The sequence below is a fragment of the Pararge aegeria genome, chromosome 5 (assembly GCF_905163445.1).
Source record: "Pararge aegeria chromosome 5, ilParAegt1.1, whole genome shotgun sequence".
NCBI lineage: Eukaryota > Metazoa > Arthropoda > Insecta > Lepidoptera > Nymphalidae > Pararge > Pararge aegeria.
In genome coordinates, this window is record NC_053184.1 from 15,289,823 (window position 1) to 15,307,538 (window position 17,716).

General features: G+C 35.6%; 1 protein-coding gene across 2 annotated transcripts in view; it reads left to right on the plus strand.

Annotated features, from left to right (window-relative positions):
* Positions 1-6,025: 6,025 nt before the first annotated feature.
* Positions 6,026-17,716, plus strand: part of LOC120623826 (venom dipeptidyl peptidase 4-like) — a 39,533-nt gene continuing 27,842 nt past the window's right edge. Inside the window, exon 1 of one of the 2 annotated variants that reach the window (XM_039890082.1) lies at positions 6,026-6,319. The gene's annotated coding sequence lies outside the window, so the exon portion shown is untranslated. The remainder of the gene's footprint in view (positions 6,320-17,716) is intronic. The other variant, XM_039890084.1, reaches the window with a different exon arrangement.

Here is a 17,716-nt window from a genome sequence, read left to right on the forward strand (position 1 = left end):
CATATTTATACTTCTCAGCTTCTCAGCTCAGATTATAAATTATCACATAACAATCCAATACTAACACCTAGTCTTCTACGATTTACTTCTTGGTGATAAATTTAACTATTTCATACAAAATAAATTAACAAATTGGGTGCTGTTATTAGCTTTTGCATTTATTGTTTGCAAAAGCTATAATTGCACAGAGTGTTATGCTTTTTTTTTGCACTACAAGTGTACAAACTTCCAAATAGTCAAAGTAAAATTAAAAAAATATATTATTTACAGTTTTTATTAGGGATATACAAACAAATAATTCTTACACTAACTATACATAATAAATATTTATATACTGTATTTATAACTATCACATACACATAATCTATTGTTTTATGATTTTTCAACCTTTCTGTTGAAAGGATACTGGTTCTTATATCTTTGCACACCCAGAGTTACAAATGCTGAAACAAAAAATATTATATTAGTTTAACTGTAAGTGCATTGCCCACAGATTGGCAAAGTGCAAATATACTTCTTATATAAAACAGGATATTGTTTTATAATTTAAGACAGATTTAAATACCATAAGTGGTACCCCATATTTGTTTGCTTAAGCAATACTTTATATACTTACATGATAATATTCTTTAAAATCATCAAGCATTAACCTAATTAACGTCAGTTTTGACAGCCGACTGGCACAGTGGGCAGCAACCCTGCTTTCTGAAATTTCGGTTTGATTCCCACAACTGGAAAATGTTTGTGTGATGAACATTATTGTTTTTCAGTGTCTGGGTGTTTATATGTATATTATAAGTATTTATGTGTATTATATTCATAAAAATATTCATCAGCTATCTTAGTACCCATAATACAAGCTACACTTACTTTGGGGCTAGATGGCAATGTGTGTATTGTCAAAGTATATTTTTAGTATATTTTAATTAATGCCCTACAGCCTCATGCCTCCTCTCTTATAAGAGGAATAGAGATTATCATCATCATATCAACCCATTACCTGTCCACTACAGGGCATAGGTCTCCTCCCACTATGAGAAGGGGTTAAGGCTGTAGTCCATAACCGGCCGGCCCAATGCGGATTGGTGGACTCAATAGGAAGGGATTAGATGCTGGTACCTAATTAAGGTCTGTGGGCTGGAACAAAGAACTCCTAATACTAGGCAACAATTAATATAAAGTATACAAGGTTTAAAAATACTCTGCGAGGCACATCACCAAAGTTAAAAATATGATATGTTAGTGACACTTACGTTGTTTAATTATTTACTAATATAATATCTGAATTATTTAATGCAGGATGATTTTACAAGTGTGTTAGATAATAGCCCTAACACTTTATTATTGGGAAGTAACAAACAAGAAGCTCTGCGTGTATGTTAACACATTTAATCTCTAAAACCCAGTACCTGAATTATTAGTTAAGAATCAACAAACTAAAAATACAATGCAAACTTATTATGGTCCTTTGTGTTATTATCGACAGAAGACTTGTATTTGGGAAACATACAAGTATATGAAAAAATGTTTTGAAAGTGTGATAATGTAATTAAATTGGAGTTGATCCATTTACAATCCAGTTACCAACACAGATCAATGCACACCTATTGCCAGCCAGTTACACAGCCTAAAGGACTGACAGATAGTTGTGGCCGAAGATGTTGGACAAGTCACACCACAATAGGAAACATGTAATGCAAGCTAAGTGGGCAAACAATATCTACTATCTATCTGTCACATATTACTGTGTGTATCACTAAAATTAACCACAAGAAGCTGTCTGTTGGTTGAGATGATAATGTTTATTGTTAAAATTAATTTTGTATCTTTAAACACAGATCTCAGGAGACCCATTGCTACGGACCAGCACTTTTTGTCTGGATGACACATACCCTATGAACTCCTGATAATGTTTAGGCAAAATTTGTTGATGACCTGTGATGAGTAACAAACTGACATTCGCGTTAACTATCCTCTAGGACTAGTTAACATGGGCTTGCACTTGAATACCATGACCGGTAAAGCAATGCGATCTAGGTTAGGTCCGCTTGCCTAGAAAATGAATATTATCCCTAATAGTATTAAATCTGATGAATTACCAAATGAGATCGTAGATATAACAATTTTTCCAGGTAAAGTCTTGTTCTTCCAAGCAGCATTGGCGAGGTAAGCGCCAATACCAACCAATCCGATTGATCCGACTACTCTGCATGCTGTGCAGTCGTGAGGTTTATTTTCCACAGCTGATGACATTTTCTGATTAATACTAAAAGTATTTTTAAGATAGTAGGGTACCTATATATGCAAAAATAGCAAGATATTTTTTCCGGTTCGGCAATCCAAAAGCAAAACCAAAATATGTCAATGTCAGCCATCAGGCGCAAGCCGCAAAGATCAGCTCCTGTCATTTACAGATAATAACAAAACAGTTGTTTAGAAACAGCGTCAGCCCTAACATTCGTTTAAAGAAGAATCAATATAATTTTTAGTTTTTACATAATATTCTAAACTAACTTATTATAAATATCATTAGTTTTCTAAAAATCTGAATAGCTAGGAATAATTCAATGTGCATGTTTACATTCTCATTTCTATAAGTAATGTTTGTATATATTGTGTTTTTTTGATTAAGAGATTTTTAGAATCCAAAACCGAATGCCATTAATTAAAAAGTTGTATTATTTTATTATTGTGGCCTCATTGAGGCGGGTTATTTGAACTTGAAAAAACCAACTTGGTGCTGATTTTGAAAGAGTAGGTAAACCATAATAATTACTCACCTCTAATGACTAACAATGACTAACTAACTGGTCCGTGAGAGAAAAAGTTGGTAAAAAGGCGAGTTTGCCGTTTTGCTTTATATATTTAATAATTAATCAGTAAAATTTCGATCACGAGTGTTTATTAAATATCCATACCTAACATTTCTTTTTAAACAAGATAACGCGAGAGTGGTAATAATATTAAGTAAAATATAGTGTGTACTGTGCGTGATATGAGCACATAAATTTTTAACAGGTCATTTCCCGAAACCGAAAATTATACTTAATTATATTTGTATCGGTTTCGGGGAAATACCTAGGATTGATGACGTAGTACTACGTTACTAATATTATTTACTTGCGGAGTGTTTCATTATACAGAGCAGTGGGGTGCACTTCATGCATGCGCAAACGCACTACCTATCCAAATAAATATATAACGTGAATAAGAGGAGGATTTTCCCATTTTATGCTGTCTCCTATTTTTGTCTACCCTGGCCAAAAAGCTCTGTTCAGCGATTTCTGTCAAAAAGACACGGGTTTCCCAGAAAATACAGCGATTCTTAGAACATCCGCGATTCTCTAAAAATACTTTCTTAAAAAAAAAATCTCATTAGGCACAGAATTAAGAACATACAGAACCCACAATGAGCCATTATTGCATGCATTGTGTTTATAACAGTTAAAACACACTTCACACCCGCGGACACAAACTTTTCCCATTTTCCCTATTTTATGGTAAAGGTTTCGAACATTAGAGGTAAAATAATTACTGTCAACTGCGTAATAGAATGAAGTGGCTAACCGCCTGTTCGCGAAATGCTACTAAAGTGAAGGTTTTTGATGCTTCAATATTAGTCGTTGGTTTCTGTATGCTCTCAATTCTGTGCATTTATGAATTTATTATTATTGGTAATTAAAATAACACCCGAGTGCCTTAACCTAATCTTCTTCTTCTTCTTCTTTGTCGTCTTGGCAGAGTGGTCGTGGTCATCAAGAAGCGTCTTTGAGGGCAGATGTCACACGCCCCACGAGCATCCGCCACTTCTCTCGGCTGGCCGAAAGCCTGGTGCACTCGTGCAAAGGGCCACCCACAGCAGACTTAATCTTAACCTAATATGGATGAATAAATTAGCATTGCCCTCCGACTGATTGACCCACTGACGGGAGGATTCTCTTTCATTTTCTTTCATCCTTATCTTACGGGTTTTAAAAAAAAAATGTATTTATTACATCAGACACAAGACAGAAAAACCGGAAAAAGTACGTGCTTTTTTTTTTTTTTAAATGGGGGTATTCGAATAACCTTTGATGTGCTTATTCCGGTGCGATGCTCCCTGAGGAGCCGAGACATGATGCAATGGCTTAATTTGTTTTTGAGCTAATTCAGTACCCCACAGTTTTTGGGCCCATCCGGGCTTAAACTCAGGACGATCGAATGATATCGGACCGGTTTTAAATTATTTTAGTAAGACCAAATTTTTCCCTTACACTCATTGGAACTTTGAATCTTCTGTAAGTATAACAAAACTGTCAACCAAATGAATGGAGCAGGCTTCATTGAATATTCATAGCTTGTTAAAGTATAAGTCGCGGTAGAACTAACCTCGTTCGTCTTATACGGGTCGCGCTATAGCTTGGTTATACGAAATACTTTATGTATAGCTTCTCGCTTTCAAGAGTTTTAATTTATTCTATAGCGTATCCAGCTGGTTTATTTTGTTACATCGTACAATTATTCCTAATGATCTTTATCATTTTATTGTAAGTTTTCATGAAGGTATGCCAGAGAGGTTTTTTTATGGTAAATTTTGCCGGACCAAGCACATATACCACGTGTAAACCATGGCCTATAATCGAATCACTTCGCAGCGCATACAAGGAATACGTCCTAAAAAGTAAATAATAATAAATTATAAATATACTACGTCACATTCACTTTGTAATTTTGTATGCAGGGCAAAACGTCAAAGTGTATCATCAGCAACCTAGAGCAATCTGGGAACTCGTAATATCTGAACGTTCTCCGTAATTTTATTATTATATGAGATCCTCGAAGTGTAGGTCATTATCAACATCATTAATATCAAAAAAATACCGGCAAACTACAGAACACGGGTGTTCTCTCAAAATCAGAAGTGTGCAAGCCGTAGTCCACCACCAGTGGCGTGCATAGCGGGTATGCACAGGGTATGCAGATGATATAAAATGATAATAATCTCCAATACGAACTATAAAAAACTTAAGCATAGGCATTGTAAGAGTTATAAAAAGCCTACCCCCAAGTATTTTTAACTCATACTGGAGAGTTTCTTAATTTTTTATCATCTGCATACCCTGTGCATACCGTCTATGCACACCACTGTACACCACGCTGGCCAAGAGCGGATTGGTAGACTTCGCACGCCTTGAGAACATTACGAAGAGTTCTCAGACATGCAGGTCCCCTCACGTTGTTTTCCTTCACCGTACAAGCAAGTGATATTTGATTGCTTTGAACTTTTCAGAGTTATGTGCGCACTCTATAATGTTAGATGTGAATAAAGGAGGATCGAACTCGTCACCCCCAAGAGGAAATCCGAAGTCTTACCCACTAGGCAGTGGCGTGAATACAGAGTATGTACAGGGTATACACTAAGCGGGCAAAAGAAACTATAAAAAAAATCGCCAAATTGGTTTATAAAAAACATAAGTATAGATAGTAGAAGTTTAAAAAGCCTACCCTAAAGTTTTTATAACTTGTACTGGAGATTTTCTTTATTATATATCGTCTACATACCCTGTGCATATCCTCTATGCACGCTACTGCCACTTTAACGCTCGAAGTGCTGGTAAAAATACTTTATTAAATTAAAAATATGAAATAAAATTTAGGCCTAAGCAAAGCTTAATTTTCATTGTCTAATAAATAATGTTAAACAGCGAAAGTGCTTTGAAAACTTTCCGCTCTCAAAGTTCCAGTAAACCTGTGACACAATAATGCCCGTTTACACTATACCTAGGAATCCCCTAAAGCGAATGCCCTTTGTATAGTAATATACCAACTAGGTAATAACTATTGTTCAAAGGTCTGTTATAATGTATATTGGTATGCCTAGGAATATCCTTAGATTAGGCGTTATTTATTTCGGCTTTGACTTGTTCGTCGTTAGTGAATACGGGCATAAGAAGCGGTTTAATTAAGTCGAGTTAACTTACGAAGAGAGCTAACTAGCGTTACGTTTACGGTGGACCGTGGTACATCGTCAGTCTCTCGTGGACACCCGTGCGGTAAAGTACCGAGTACGGAACATCCGTCGAATGTTTTTATCCTTATGTTTACAAATATGTCGTGTGGTGTAAACGTGTTCATACCTTAGGCGAAACAAGTTTTAAAAGATTATCTTCTGGAGAGCATAGGGAATAATTTGGGAAAAAGGTCCTACATCTTTTATTGTCTTGGTTATAAGTTCTTTGATAGATAGGCTAGGTTACATATTAAATAAGCTGTGTTTGTGTAAATAACTTAGGTATGTGATGAATGGAGAAATTTCGGAAAAAAAGTTTTTATTTTTAAGGTAAGTTAAAGATTAACTAGATATACCTACTTATTCTTTACTTTTGAAGGTAAAGTCTAGTAAAAGTTAGAAATAAACCAGTGTGGTAGTTTCTTAACATAAACGAATTCTTTTTCGTTTTGTTTTTTTTTTTTTACTTACTTTTACACACTACAAAGGAGTGAAAAGATTTTGTATATTAGAATACATGCAAGAATAATTTTAATTCTAAGTGAACAGCATCTAAAACGTCTTTAATTCTTAAGTAATACTGCTTTAAGAGATAGCAGTACCTAAGACACCTAATGATAGGTCTCTTTTTTTATTATTTATTTTTATCAAAACATGCGTGCCGAGTATCATAGGTATTTAAATAATGTTTAAGTTTTAAAGTTAGCTATCCCTACAATCTCATCGTGTGGTAAGTGATGATGCAGTCTAAAATGGCAGCGGGATAACATGTCAAGACTATAGCCTATATTAAGCCCATACCCCTAATCGGTTTCTTCACGACAACGGTATTAAATTACACTTCCTTTAGGACAAAGTAGGACATGTATAGAAGTAGAGACATCCCTCTTCCATCGTTTAAAGTCTCAGGCCGGGCTACTAACATTCTCGAATAAGTGCTGGTAACGATCCAGAACTGTTTTGTAAACCTTGCCGTGTAAGTTATTTTGTAAAAAAAGTAACGTACCTACCATTTCTTCTTTTTTCTCTGGGCTTGTCTCCGTACTTGGTCTGCCGGAACCTTCCGTTGTACGAAGTGCCACTAATACAGGTCCCCGCTGGGTCACTCCAGCCAGCCGAGCTCACTTCAAAAGCTTAGCAGGCCGCCCAGGTCGCCAAGTGGTACCTACCACTTATATTAACTATCAAATTCAGAAACCTACAAACCAGGTTTTTATAGTTAGGTATAATTGATGGCCGACCACAGTGAAAATTAATCAAAGTTAAATTCAAATATTTCTTTATTCAAATAGGCACATAGGTGGCACTTTTGATGCGTACATTACAGTATAATACGACATAGAAGTGAGTTGATGGCGAACTAAATTCGTCAACTTAAAACTAAAGCTACGAGGGTTCCAAACGCGCCCTCGTCTTCTGGCGTCGACTATATACAAAGCAACACTTCGTATGGCATGCTAGGAACACGTCCGCAACGTGCCGCTCTGTCCTCATCAAGCTAATGTGTAGTTGTTAAGTCTCATGTGCCGGCAACTATGCGCGTCAGACCGGAACACAGCAACGCTTCTTCGCAATCACAATGCTGCTTGGCGACAGCAATGTTGCCTAAGGTCAGCAATGCTGCAGAAATACGCATGGCGGTAGTACTTCCCCGGAAGATCTATGTCACGTAAAACTCTGCTGCTAGGTACTAAAGCTTTACAAAACTTTTCCTGTGCCTTAAATGTTCTAAAAAAAATATGCGACAGCATATGTCTATCTTTTAAGGTTGACTTATACGCGGATAAAGTCGCGAGGGACCGCTAGTTTAGAATATTAATACTAATATTCTAATTGCCTATACAGGCAATTGACATTGTTGATTAACGACAGCGAGATTTATCAAAATAACCAAGTTTAAAAGAAAAATTGTGTTGTGTAGAAAAAATACTCCCTCTTCTTGATAACAAGTTCTCTTAACATTTATATCAAGTTAGGTTATATCAAGGGTACTGAGCGACATTCTAATGTTGGTACCTACTTGTTTAATACGTTAGGGCAACCGCAAGCGATCTGCTTATCACATGATCGATTCATAGATATGCCAACATAGTTAATAGAAGTAAAGCTTTTGGTGACAGAGGTCGTCCAGGGAAGTACTACTGCAATTATCGCAATACTTTGTTAAGGTCTGAAGAGCGTGATGCCTGTGTAATAGCAGGTACCTACACAAGTCTACGCCTTAAGTTGATGGACACAGGGGTGAGCGGGCACTCTTCAGGACTCGTCTTGCGAAGTTTTGCCCTGTTAATAGGATATGCTTACTATTTGCTCTGCTTACCATCAGGTGGGTGACCTTTGTCCATCAATTACTACTATAAATTCTACTATAAAATCTGCTCCCGAAGAACTTCTATTTTCCAATTGTCAAATACATGAACCAGTTGTAACTAAAGAAAGAGAAACAGAACTGTGGGGTGTATTATTACTATGTCGGTAACTCTAGTTATTTTACGGATCTCTTAACTTATGATTTGATCACGTGGAGATACTCCGAGTATAGCTCCCTCTGCATCGGCCGCGGAGTGGCTCTTGGCCTTTTTATAACAGCCATCGCAAGACAATACCTTACTGGTCACTTTTTATTTTTGGCGCAGAGTCAATGTAAGACATATTATTGAGGTCACATAGATAGGTAAGTACGTTTGAAGTTACCCTTAGAGGAAGTTATGTCATTCATCCATACGCAACACAGTTTCACTTCTCAAATACAATTAAATGATATGAACCTCATTGAAACTTACGAGAGATTGTAAGAGGCCCGTCGGATAAAACGTAGGAACCGCTAAACGACGGTTTAGTGTTAAAATTGTCACAATCACCATAATAGTATTATTGTTGTCACAGTGCTGGTTGCTGGCCTTCTCTCTTCACTACGCCCCTGCACCAACAGTTGGCGGGCTTTAACGATTATTATCGCACTACTTATTGATACAAATAAATGATGCTCTAAATTAATAATAAATAATAAATAAATAATAGTAAATAATATATGTATATAATATATATATTTTATTTTTATATTTGTATAATTTGAAATATTGACGGCCGATTGGCGCAGTTTGCAGCGATCCTGCTTTCTGAGTCCAAGGCCGTGGGTTCGATTCCCACAACTGGAAAATGTTCGTGTGATGAGCATGAATGTTTTTCAGTGGCTGGGTGTTTATATGTATATTCTAAGTATTTATGTATTTTATTTATAAAAATATTCAACAGTCATCTTAGTACCCATAACACAAGCTACGCTTACTTTGGGGCTAGATGGCGATGTGTGTATTGTCGTAATATATTTATTTATTTATATTTTATATTTGTATAATTTGAAATATTATTTATTGCTACCTCTTTTCTATGTTTTTTCCTTTTACGCCATTGGTTGCCTGGAAGAAATCGCTATGTAGCGATAAGGCCACCAAATTGTACTCTCTTGATATGTATTTATATCTCTGTAACTACTTTTTTCTTTGGTGTACAATAAAAGTGTATTCATTCATTCATTCATTAAATAAATAAATATACTACTACAATACACACATCGCCAACTAGCCCCAAAGTAAGCGTAGCTTGTATTATGGATACTAAGATGACTGATGAATATTTTTTACTTAATATACAATAAATACTTATAATATAAATTTACTCAGTCACGCAAAAACGGCTAAATTTAAAACGGATTTGGATGAAATTTGGCATGCGTGTAGCCTTTGACATGAAAAAGAACATACCTTCCATCCCGATGCCTTAAGTAGTTCCCGAGGGAAAATTGAAAATTGTTTACGAGCTAAGCCGCAGGTAGACAGCTTTGAAATTTGGTATGCATATCACCTGTGCTATAAAATGGAAATGATCTCTCAAATAGTTCCCGTGGTAAAATTTATAATTGTTAACTAAGCTGAAGTCCAGCCAATTCTGAAGTCCAGGCAGACGAAGTCGCGGGCAGGAACTAGTGATTAATAATTACCACGTGCCAGTCATAATAACAATCTTTGCAAACCTCAATCAATATTTACAAGTTTCGGCCTGACCTGGGAATTGTGTGCATTACAAAGCAATGATCATTATCAATAGCCTTTAAAAGCCCACTATCGGGCTATAACGCTGTCCCAGCGGGAGGGTTGTCCCCATAATCACAACATTGGGCAGGGGGATTGGTGACCGGAGTAGATGGTAGTAATAGCACAGTTTTGACGACTTCCCGGCGCTACTGCGCGTACTGCTCACTACTGTGAGCGCTGTGGTTTTAGTTGGAGGTCCCGGGTTCAATTCCCGGTAGAGCTTCGGCCGTGGCTGGTTACCACTCCACTAATAAAGATGTATCGCAAACCGATTAAGCGTTCCGATATGGCGTATAGGTAACGCAAATCACAACGCAAAACTCTACTGCTACTAAAGCTTTACAAAACTTTTCCTTTGCCTTAAATGTTCTAAAAAAAATATGCGGCAGCATATGTCTATCTTTAATATACCCAACTCTTATATTCCATTATGCTGCACGTTCGCGGTTATATTCCCTTAGTCGCATCGTACGAGACATGCGGGAGGAAGGGGTGGTGACAAAAGTATTCTTATCTACCTTTACCAAATGGCACAAATATTCGACTACATGTCGATATGGTTCATGCAAGTTAAACTTGTAACAACGTAAATAACTTTATAAAGCGGGAAAGTGCCGCATGAAGTAGGACAAGCCTTTATAATTATATCTAACTCACTCGTGAAGTAAACAACTTAATTTCGTATTGTTACTCCTAGTTCACTTCTCTCATAAACTAAATAATTTCATTGCAATGTAGTTGCAATGTTAGTAACATGTTTATTGTTTAATCTTATCTCAAACACGTACAGGCGGTAGGAAGAAACCACAATAGTTGGTACGTACCTAGAACCTACATGTTTACTATTCAAATACACGTGCGGTATATATAGTTGTAACAGACTAACAAAAATAGTTAACCAATTCAGGCTACAATTCTAGTTTTTGTGTTTAAAGTAAAACATTGTTTAAACGAAATTTTACAGAAAAATCTCTATTTGTACTAACTTTTCTTATGGAAAACTACTAAAAGAACAAGTGTGTTTAAATAAATAAATAAAAATATATTTTCTTCATGCAATACGTGTTTTGCACGCAATCAATTAAAATATCACTTGCCTTAACCTGCATGCCTGAGAGTTCCCCTGAAAGCTCTCAAAGGCGTGTGTAGTCTAACAATCTGCACTTGACATAAATAATTATTATTTTTCTCATATTTGTTTTGTTAATTTCTAAGAAATGCGATAGCCGTGAGAGGTAGTTGGTCACAAGAGTAACTAAAATCAACTATTATTTCTGTGAAAAATGATAGATTATCCGTTCTTACCAGTACCATATTCCGAGAAAAATATTGGAAAGAATAGGCAAATAATAATAAAACAGGATCTATGGGCCACACTTTGTTTGAAGAAAATAAATTGTTTGCTTTAATGAAAAAAATGCAAGCTAAAAGATTTCTAATGACTATGAATTTAACGTAAGGAAAATCAAAAACACATGAGAAAAACTATGGGATGTAAAGAAAATGCAAATAAAAATAAACCACTCTTTGATCTATAAACAAAAAAAAAGGGAAATATTGACTAACTGTTACTAGTGACGATGTGAGGAAATCTACATGGCTTCAATGTACATGACCCTTTTTTTGTACACGAATACTGCACTAAATTTGAAAACATGTGCCCTAAATATTTTCAAGAGCAAGCAAGGTGCTATGAAATAGAAAATATTACCAAAAACAATATTAAATCTAGAATTAAGTTATGGCCATATTACATCTATTGCTATGGCCAATAAACCCGAACCACTCGGGAGAGAAGGACAATAATTGTGTTTAAAAAAAAAAAATTTTTTTAAAACGATGTATTTATAAATTACTTTTATGTTTAATATTTTATAGTTGAATGTTCAATGTTTAATTATATTAATTTTAGGATAAAAAAAGACTAGTAACATTGGTTATGTTGGAGAATACTTCGCCGATCGTTGTTTAAAACTTCTTAAAATGAGAGTAATTCCTGATTACGCTGTAAACTATTGGTTGGCAAGATCAAACTTCGAATTCAGATCACTTAATATGAGTTTTTCACCTGCTAATATAAACCTAGGGTACTAGTATGGGAACCACTATATATACTTCATATGCGTTCTCACAGTTTCACATACACGCTCATAAAAAATGCCTCGTTAGTCTAGTAGTTAGAACGTTCATCTAACAGTCCTGGGTTCGATTCTCGGGAAGGCACAGGGATTTTCATTGCATTGCATTGTACAGGGATTTGTAACAAAAAAATGCTAGCTATATACGTTCGAGAGTGGGTGCTTTAAACTGTCAGTCAAGGTTATAATAACTAAGATGACAATAATCGATAAAACCCACCAGCCCTCACTGGAGTACCTTGGTGGGTTTCTCTCTAAAAAAAATTTTCTCCTAAACGAGAGCGGAGGCAGGACGTTTAGCTAAAGTTGAAATGATGATTTTACAATAAATACCATCTACGTATTAGCAACGATGATATTGTGCATGATTTATGTATTCTGAAGTTGTGGCATTCGACGTCAGACAAACAATAGTAAGTATCTAATGGCACGCCCTACATTCACATCTTTACCTTGATCTCGTTCCCGAGTTAAAAAAAAAATGAAACGACAGCTCTTTTCACCTTAACATTTAGGTATTAACGTAATATAAAATGCTTTAATTTAGTGATTATTTCACTATCTGTAATTTTTACAAATCCTTCTCGTTTGGTCAAGTGTAACGACAGTTAAGACACGGATGTGGCTTTGCTTTCAACAAGATAGCATTTGATATAACTATGATTTTTTAAAACACAGATTTTGATAAAAATATGTTACCTATTCAATAAATTAAATATAAACTGTTCCAGCTCATTCGTAACATGTTTATTATTTAGTAAGATATAGTTAAATATCTAGCAAACACTATATTTTATTTTATACTTCTTTCCTATTATTTTTTGCATGGAATAAAAGGCCTTTTATTTTATTATATTTTTATCTGGTACTTATCCAGTTATAGTTTTATAATTTTCTTCTTTACAAAAATTATTGTAACATTTCTTCTTTTGATAACGGATCGGGTTGGACCAAAATTATTGAAACCAAAGGTATTAAAAAGGTTCTCTGTCATGAAATTACCTATATACTAGCCTTCGTGGTGGACAAACCTGGCATTGCCTCGTAGAGCACGTAGGCCGTTCCTAACTATACCTCTGACATCTTAATTTTTACTTTGATAATCGATTGAATAACTCAACAAACACGAAACAAATTACATGAGTTGCTTAACTTAACTTTCAGAGAGTTCTCTGATGTAATTAAGCTACTCTGATGAGTGAACTAATAACGAATTCTCCTCCAATTACCTTTAAAGCCCCTTTTAGCCTCACGAACACAGTATAGAGCATATTAAAATATTATGTATAATCTCTAACCAAACTTTTGCAAGTCAATACCCTTGATATATTTCAATTTAAACGTAAAGTTCTTGAAAACTTCGAGCGTAAATAAATTAGATTCAATTACGAGAGAAAATTCGTTCTTAGTCAAGTAAACATATAGAGATCCCAATAAAAAGTAATTTTATACAGTGTGATTAATAATAGATAGAAAATTTATTTATTTATTTTTAATTATTCATTACGAATGTTTTATGTTTATGAGTTTACTATGTAATTTTTGTGTCTTCGTACTTGTTTCCCGCGCAAATATTATGTGAAAGTCTAAATATGCAAATAATTTATTATATTTTCTAAGAACCCCTGGTACTTAACCATAAATTTAAGATCACATCAGAAATGTCAAGTCTCTCTGTATTGTAACTCTACCAGCAAAGGACAGATTTTACAGATAAAAGTGAACCCGGTAGTTATAAATCTCTTATTTTCTAACAGAAACACTTTACGATAAAACAGTTATAATTATTAAAATTTAATAATTATTATGCGAAATTGTGGGTAGATAAAAGCAGCGCCGACTGTTAACTTGTTATGTCATTAATTCATGATTCATGACTGTCTGTAGATGTTGGTAAGGGGAATTCTGTGATGCCTGGAACGCTACCAGTTCGTGAGTCAATATAACAATTAATGTTATACTCGAACATATATGTCATATTCTTATGTTTCACTTAAGAATACTTTGAAGCTATCAGCTGTTATCCTACGGTTCACGATCAACGCTATAGCGTTGACTGAGCGAGCTAATTCCTAAAATAAAGAACCTACAATGATAAGAAAATTCGCGAATATGGTAAAATAAAATATAAAAAAATATATATCTGTTTACTCATTAAAGAGCTTGAAGTGTTGTTTTGATCGAACCTACTCGTGATCGTGATGTAGGTGAACGTGACATTGCAGAACATTAGTGTTTTAATTTTATCTTTTTCAAATGAGCAAGTAATTAGTAGTAATTCATACAGCGAGTACTTTTCATATTGCCTGCCTTCTAAGTCTTGTGGTTGAAAAATATGCTAGACTTTTTTTTCTTTAATGTAAACTTTGTGAGGTATGTATCTAAAAGTTTTGATACCTACCAGGATAATTTTGCATGTATATTGTAATTGGCATAATACCTCTTTTTAGTGGTCCATAGAGCTATAATAATATGTGGACGAGTTATTTTTTATTTATTTTAGATAAAGATATTATCAACTGAGACATTCTTATATGAACAAGCTTTAGGTACCCACATAACATTATCATTGCTTATCTTATTAAGGATTAAGTAAACCTTTCAAAGGAGAAGCGAAACAAAGATATTATCACGATAATCCTGTTACGAAGAGGAAATAGCTTCGTTCGTAAATCCAGTTTCCACCATTTTGGGAGTGACCCCCACTTGTATGATATTCGTAGGGTTGACAACATTCTCTCATCGTTCCTATTACCTAATTACAGATAATAATCTATTGTTAGTATATTAATTAAAAATATACATGAAACAACAGCTCAGCGGGCGATGGAGAGAGCTATGCGGAGTATCTCTACGTGATCAAATCAGAAATGAGGTGATCCGTAGAAGAACCAACGAAAGAATCGCAAAGCTGAATTGGCAATGGGCAGGTACTATAGTTCGGAGAACGGATGGACGTTGGGGTCCCAAGGTGCTGGAATGGCGGCCCCGCTCTGGTAAGCGCAACGTTGGTCAACCGCCAACGAGGTAAACATACGACATCAAGCGCGTCGCGGGGAGTCGGACACAAAGTACAGCTGTGGACGTCTATCGGTTGATATGATGATGATGATAAAACAACAGATTTCAACAAATGTTTACCTACTGGATAGTGGAAGGAAGGTAAACTTTAATTTTAACAATAGCATTGATTGCGTCTGAATTTTACTGTCCGTTGAAACGTATTTTTTAACTCCGCAGATATTCATCAGATCGTCAGCAAATTATAAGTAGACCAACAAGATGGTATAATATGGCCCATGCTTCTTCAATCTGAACATCCGTTCAAATTTTTGCTTGTAGGTGTCCACCACGCTGGCCCAGTGAAGATTGGTGGACTTCACACACCTTTGATAAAATTATGTATGACTTTCAGGAATGCAGGTTCCCTCACGATGTTTTCCTTCACCGTTGAAGCAAGTGATATTTTAATTACTTAAAACGCACATAACTTAGGAAAGTCTCTCGCAACTCTATGAGTGCTGGCATATGAACTCGGCCCCAGAAAGTGAAGTCGAGCTCCTACCAATGCGCTATATAGATATAGCACTTAAAATACTACAACTTAAGGCAGCGTTCATAAGAAACGTTTTCGTTCGACCGTTTTCATTCCGACTTACTTTGCAAATCCGTCTACCATGAAAAAGTCTTTTTGTTTTTCGGATTAATATATAATCTATATCACTCACAAATAATGTGGGTTACTATTAGTAAAAAAAAAAATCAAAATCTGTTCAGTACATCCGGAGATTACCCTCTACAACCTCAAAAACTCACAAACTTTAGCTATTTATAATATTTAAAGTATAGATGTGGCAGCCCTAAGCGTAAGTGCTTAGTTTCCGTTTTGTACACAAGGGACTTTCGCGGGAACTAATGTATGAGGAAAGTAGGCACTATCTGGATAAAGCGTGCCATCAGTGTTGAGTCTTTTTTCAACCGTCTTTCAAAAGGAGGTTACACTAGTTACTCGTAGTTGTTTTCTCTCTTGACGATTATACTCCATATTTCCATTAAATATTGAATTTGACCCAATGAAAATTTTAAAGTTAATAGTTATTTGTGTTTTATATAGCCATGATAGCTTAGTGGGTAAGGCTTCATCTTTGTTTTCTGGGGGCCCAACTTCAATCGGCCGATTGGCGCAGTGGGCAGCGACCCTGCTTTCTAAGCCAAGGCCGTGGGTTCGATTCCCACAACTGGACAATGTTTGTGTGATGAACATGAATGTTTTTCAGTGTCTGGGTGTTTATCTATATATTATAAGTATTTACGTATTTATGTATTTACGGCTGCTTCCAGTGCCGAGCAGGCGAAGAGGCGTAAATGTGAAAACCTTGATAGCAGCTTCATTTTTGTGCCTTTTGGAGTACAGACTTTGGGACCGTGGGGTCCGGAGGCAAGAGCCCTTTTCAAAGAATTATCGAAAAGGGTTATCGAGTCTACCGGTTATCCTAGAGCGGGCAGTTACCTTGGCCAACGAATTAGTTTGGCCATCCAAAGGGGCAATGCTGCCAGCATCTTAGGAACCGTGCCTCGCTGCGGTGGTTTCGAGGACGTTTTAGATTTTATTTAGTTTTAAATAGTTTATTTTAGGTTATATTTATATTTTAAAGAAACAATATTACTAGAAATAAATGATTTTTTACGTATAATATTCATATAATTATCCATCAGTCATCTTAGTACCCATAACACAAGCTATGCTTACTTTGGGGCTAGATGTCGATGTGTGTGTTGTCGTAGTATATTTATTCATTTAATCCCCTGCACACACCTCTTACTTTTCATCGCGAGGACATCGCGAGGAAATCTGCATGCCTGAGAGTTCTCCATAATGTTCTCAAGGGCGGTGTGAAGTCCACCAATCTACACTTGGTCAGCGTAAACCCTTCTCATGATGAGAGGAGACCAGTGTCTTGAGTGGACCGGTAATGAGTTGATGATGATGATGATGAAGATTTTCTATGCAAAGTTGAAGAAGAATGTATTGGGGTTGTCACTTGTCTTAAAAAATTGTCATTACTAGACCGGAATTTCGGGAATAGGCCCATAAATATAGAAACTTTTTAGCTTTTTAATGTTATGTAAAGATTCAAGAGTCTCAAGGTTACAATCATTACATACAATGTAAGGTCAACGACATATCTCATTGACTCAACTTGATAATTGAATGACTCTTGCGTAGTTATACGTAGATAATAATCTGAATGGTTTGTTAATCTTCCTACAAAATATCTACAATCGTTAAGCTTTTGTTTGTAAGGCCGAAAGTCATACTTTGGATACGATCCGATCATCGGTCATAGCAGAGTGGTAAAAACTTCGATATTACTTACGGGTTACCAAGTTCGATTCTTGACACGCATCTTTAACTTTTCGAAGTTCAATGCAATTAACCATCACTTGCTTAGTCTTGTTTGAGTGTTTACTATAGTGTTCGCCAAAGTTAATAC